This window comes from Mesocricetus auratus, unplaced genomic scaffold, assembly GCF_017639785.1.
Source record: "Mesocricetus auratus isolate SY011 unplaced genomic scaffold, BCM_Maur_2.0 Super-Scaffold_100011, whole genome shotgun sequence".
In the NCBI taxonomy this organism is placed as follows: Eukaryota; Metazoa; Chordata; class Mammalia; order Rodentia; family Cricetidae; genus Mesocricetus; species Mesocricetus auratus.
Genome location: NW_024429195.1, coordinates 31,493,129 through 31,498,091, shown reverse-complemented (window position 1 = coordinate 31,498,091; position 4,963 = coordinate 31,493,129). Strand labels below are relative to the sequence as shown.

Genomic DNA, 4,963 nt, shown 5'->3' with positions numbered 1-4,963 from the left:
GTCTGTTCTAGGCCAGCAGCAAGGGTTTAGGTGGGAAGCTTGATGCAGCAATATTCCTCCCAGGTGGTCTGTGATGGAGTCATCTCCTGAGACTATCTGGACACAGTCTAATATTCATTTGGTTTTGGGGAATTTGGGCTTGAATTGTCTTAACTAGTGTTTATTCAGAGTCACAAATTGTTTTTTTTAATCTGACTTGCCCTGAGAGCATCCAATATGCTTGAAAATATCAGGGAGGACCAGCACATGAGTATTCATCAGCAGGGTTCCAATCCCTGGACTGCACAACAAAGACAAGGATACTCTAGGACACTGGGACCAAACCTAGAGTTTGGAGAAGCTCAGGGCAGAGATGTCAGGCAGACCAGGGGTTGTGCAAGGAGACAACTGAAATATCCCCATCTGTTAAATTTTCTGGCCAATCTGGTAGACCTCCAAAGCAAGAGGACTCTAATCATTAAATGTCATTATCTCATGTTTTCTTTTGTCATTTTTGCCTCCATTTCTTGCCTTGTGCCTGTACCTGCTATTATATGTTCTGATTTGGGGAGACTGAATGGATGAACACCAGGACTGGTACACTGTTCCAAAGGTCATTCCAGAAACAGTGGAGCTTTGGGAACAGGGGCCTTGATGGCATAAGGTATGTTGCAGAGAGCAATGCCCTGGGCCAGGCCTGTAGCTCAATGGGCAGCTTGAAGAAAAGCTTCCAGTCCCATGGGGAAGCCTGTGGGCAGGCCCCCTGCAGCACCCAGATGTGGCCAATACAGCTGCAGCACCGGAGTGCACCTGTGGCTGGAGCTTCAGCTCAAGGACCGTGCCCTGTAACCACTGACTGTGGCGGCTACCAGGGCAGCACTCCGTTGAGATTAGAGCACTGGAGGAGGTAATAAAGTTGTGTCTGTCTGTTTGAAATGAGTGAATGTGACCACTGCATGTTTGTTTCTGACTAGTCTCCCTTGAATGGGTGAGCTTACTGTGCTCTGTGTTCCCTGGTTATAGCTCAGCTGTTACTGTTGCATCCAGTGATGGCCCAGGACTCAGAATTTGCCTCCGCGCTTTCTGAGCACTGGATCTAATGCAGTATGAATTCAAACATCATCTGGGCATGTGTAATACTGTAGTTGCTTTTTGCTGTCTGGTCTGCTTTATTGAAAAACTGACTCTGGGATTGGGTTATGACTCTCCCTTTCTCAGACCCAGGCATGCCTTTAAAGTTAATGTCCAAGATCAAGAGCTATGACAGGAATAAAAGAACAAAGCAGACCAGCTAAAGGGATTATTGGATTGGAGGTTTGTTGGATATGGTAAAAAAAAAATCTGTAATATCTGTAACAAATAGTTAACTTAAAACTTGTAACATAGAGTTAATAGTTAAAAGTCTGTTCACAGGTAATCTTAAAGGAACCATATGGTATTTATAAGCAACACATTGCCTGCCACCATCTTTAGGCAGTCATGTGACTTCACCACCACCTTGATTAAGGGCAGCCACAGGTTATGGGATAATCAAGGACACAACAGGACTCCAAGACACTTTGGATTGGGATAGATCTTTGTATGATAATTTCTTTCCTGCCTTGAAAACAAGGTTTATCAAAGATAGAATTTTTATTTGTTTAATGATGTACTAAAACTGCACCTCCATTCCATGTTTTCATTTACAAGAGCTTACCTTGCTGGCAATAAACTTTGTAACATAAGTCATCCAGATGGTATTGGTTTTAGAGACACTGATTTGTTTGTACTATTGGAGCTTAGTTTTACCATGTGCAGATTAAGGCTGTGCCCTGTGTCTTCACTCTTGAAATAAAAAATAGTAATTTATTTTGATATTGAAGGAACACACAGTTGAGAGATTTTAAACATCTTTAAAGGAAATACTGAAGTTTTACAGAAAATTTAAATAAAAAACTGGATATTTTAAGGAACAGCTTTTAAAAGTTTATAAGACCATGAGACATTTAAATTTTATAAGGCATTTTATTATAATGTCTTTATTATATATGCTGTGGTATATTCATACACTGTGAAGATGCATTGCCATGATTGGTATAATATAAAGCTGGATGTCCAATAGCTAGGCAGGAGAGCTAGGTGGGATTTCCAGGCAGACAGAGGAAGCAAAGGAGGAATCTAGGCATGTGAATTTTGTCAGAAAGACTCATGTAACAAGTCAGACACACAGAATGGGACAGAGGTAAAAGCCACATAGTAGAATATCGGTTAATAAAAATATGGGTTCATTCAGGTTATAAGAGCTAGTGGGGCCAGGTGTTGGTGGTGCACGCCTTTAATCCCAGCACTCAGGAGGCAGAAGCAGGCGGATCTCTGTGAGTCTGAGGCCAGGCTTGTCTACAGAGTGAGTGCCAGGTCGGACTTCAAAGCAATACAGAGAAACCCTATCTTGAAAAAAAAAAAAAAGAGCTAGTGGGACAAGCCTAAGTTAAGGCCGAGCTTTCATAATTAATAAGTCTCTCCATGTCATTGTCAGCTGGCAGCCCAAAGACAAATCTGCCTACAAATGTATGATCTCGATAGATAAATGAGAGGCTAAAAATTTGGGCCACTGCTATTAGTACCAAACATTAAACACCCGAGACTGATGTATTCCTGTCTTATGATGTAGAGAGACAATGATCCCAATGCTCTGGCACAGGGTTTCTCTTCACCTAATCTCTCCTCACGCTAATGGAGCCTGATTTAAGAACGGGTGTGGAACCCCCTTGTTTTTGAAACACTGTAAAGCTGTAGCTATTTTGGTAAACCAAGTCATGTAAGAACCTGTTATATTATGTAATGGTACACTATAAGGGATCCAGAAACTTCCCAGTCTCTCTGTGAACTGTATTTATGACTTAAAGGTTTATTTTTATATTAAAAAACTTCATTTCAGAAATTGTTATTTTCTAAGGCTAAACCTAACAATGATTAAGCTACTAACATGTTGTAAACTATTAAAGATAATTAAGAGATGCAAGTTAATGGTCAGTGACCTCATAAAAGATCCAGTTCTTTAATATGCTCATAACTGTATATATAGTCAGCTAAGCACTGATGTAATTAATTATAGGAGGAAGCTTTATTTACCCTAATTTTTGTGCTATCAAGGTGTAGCCTAAAGCAAGTAACTAAAAATTAACCTCAGATTTACTTAATAGATAACGGTTCTCAAACTTGTCAGAGACCTTTTGATTATGACATTTTCAAGATGTTTAAGCTTACTATGACAGAGACCCCTGCTCCTAGCAGTGATTCCCTCAGATCTCCAAGAAGAAATAGGGCACTATGATGACTCCACCTGGGTTTTGATAATGCTAACCACTCATCGAGACAGCCCCAATGCCTCAGCTGCCTCCAGGATCTGGCCTTAACTGTGGACAAGCAGGGCACTGGAAAGTTGATTGCTCCACTCTGCCTAGGCAAAGCAAAGTCAGTCCCCAACACCACCACCATGTTCCTCCTCCACTGAAAGCCTCTTGTCTTCTGGTCTGGAAGTTGAAAACTCATGCTGTCCTGGCACCTGTGCCCTTAATGCCATGGAGACCCAAAGAACCTGGGATGACTAGATAACAGACTAGACTCTGTCATTTTGATTAATACATAGGCCCTTTAGGTTATACTTCCTGCTATGATTTATCCTTCTCAGATCGCTGATGGAATTGATGACCAGGATAATGGTAGCTTTGCACATTTGGCAGCAGCAGACAACCTGCTCCTTTCTCCGAGACTGCAGCCACTTTCTTAGTTCATCTAAAGCTATTAGGTCTCCTGATAAGAAAAGTCAGACGGGGTTGCCAGGGTTGCCTTGCTAACAGGCTTCATAGTAAAGAATTAACGGTTTCAGGTGTAACTTTTCACTGAAACATGTCTTGCAATGATTGTTCTCAGCAATAACTACACATGTCTTTGATTAGATGGCAAAAATGTTCTTAGATATATAAATGTCTGAAGATATGAAAACATGAGTAAGTTCTAATGTTATAAGAAAATGATTTAAAATACATAAAATGGGAAATGTTTATTATGCTATTGTTATACTAAGATTTCAAAGGTCCGGAGTTTTAACATTAATCAATGGAGTTCTGATAAGCTGATAGAGCACTGACTGCTTACTATTCAGTCACAAGCTCAAGCTTTTAAATTTCCTTTGGTTGTCTTCTAAACATAGACTTGAAGATTCTTATTATTAGACTAGGAACATATATCCCACTCTCCAAACAGAGGGAAAATATGCCTGCTTTTTGTTTTATTATGTTGGGTTTTAAGAGAGAGAGAGAGAGAGAGAGAGAGACAGAGAGAGAGAGAGAGAGAGAGAGAGAGAGAGAGAGAGAGAGAGATTTTTTCTGTGTAGCACTGGATGTCCTAGAACTCATTCTTCTGTGGACCAGACTGATCCCATACTCAGAGATTTGCCTGTCTCCTCTTACCAAGTCCTATGTATGATTAAAGTTGTATGCTACCACTGTCTGGCAATTGTCATGCTTTTTAACTAAAAACTATAGTTTTTGGTAAGACTCAAAGTCATGAGTCTGTTCTAGCTGTTTTACAATGTGGATTTTAGTACAGATTAATGCTAACATATCTAGAACTTATATTTCCTTTTTTGACCCAAAAAATCCATGTAAATTTCAGGTAATCCAAGGAATCATAAGACTTGGATCCATCTGCCATGGTTCAAATGGAGTCCAGGTAAGTGCAGTTTGAATTTCCCCACCTGATGATGGGGTGTCACTTCCTAGGTCTTGAGACACCTCCACCTCCTTTCCCAGTTACTAGGATTATGGACCTGAGAGTTCCTAATATAAGATTTTCCTTTAAGTTCCCTAAACTTTAATTTCTGTCCCTAGTATATTTCTGTCTCAGCAGATTGGGTGACAGACATCAATCAGGAATCACCTGTGGACTACAAACTGTTGGGCTCTAGAATTACTGAACATTGATGTAAACCACTCCAACCTTG

The 4,963-nt window shown here is 40.4% G+C and overlaps 1 long non-coding RNA gene across 1 annotated transcript; it reads left to right on the top strand.

The window, feature by feature from the left end:
• The first annotated feature begins 549 nt into the window (after nucleotides 1–549).
• On the top strand, nucleotides 550–4,692 carry LOC110340813. Its single transcript, XR_002382635.2, has 3 exons — nucleotides 550–643; nucleotides 771–886; nucleotides 4,636–4,692. It is a non-coding gene; the product is annotated as an uncharacterized LOC110340813 (long non-coding RNA).
• The last annotated feature ends 271 nt before the right edge of the window (nucleotides 4,693–4,963 follow it).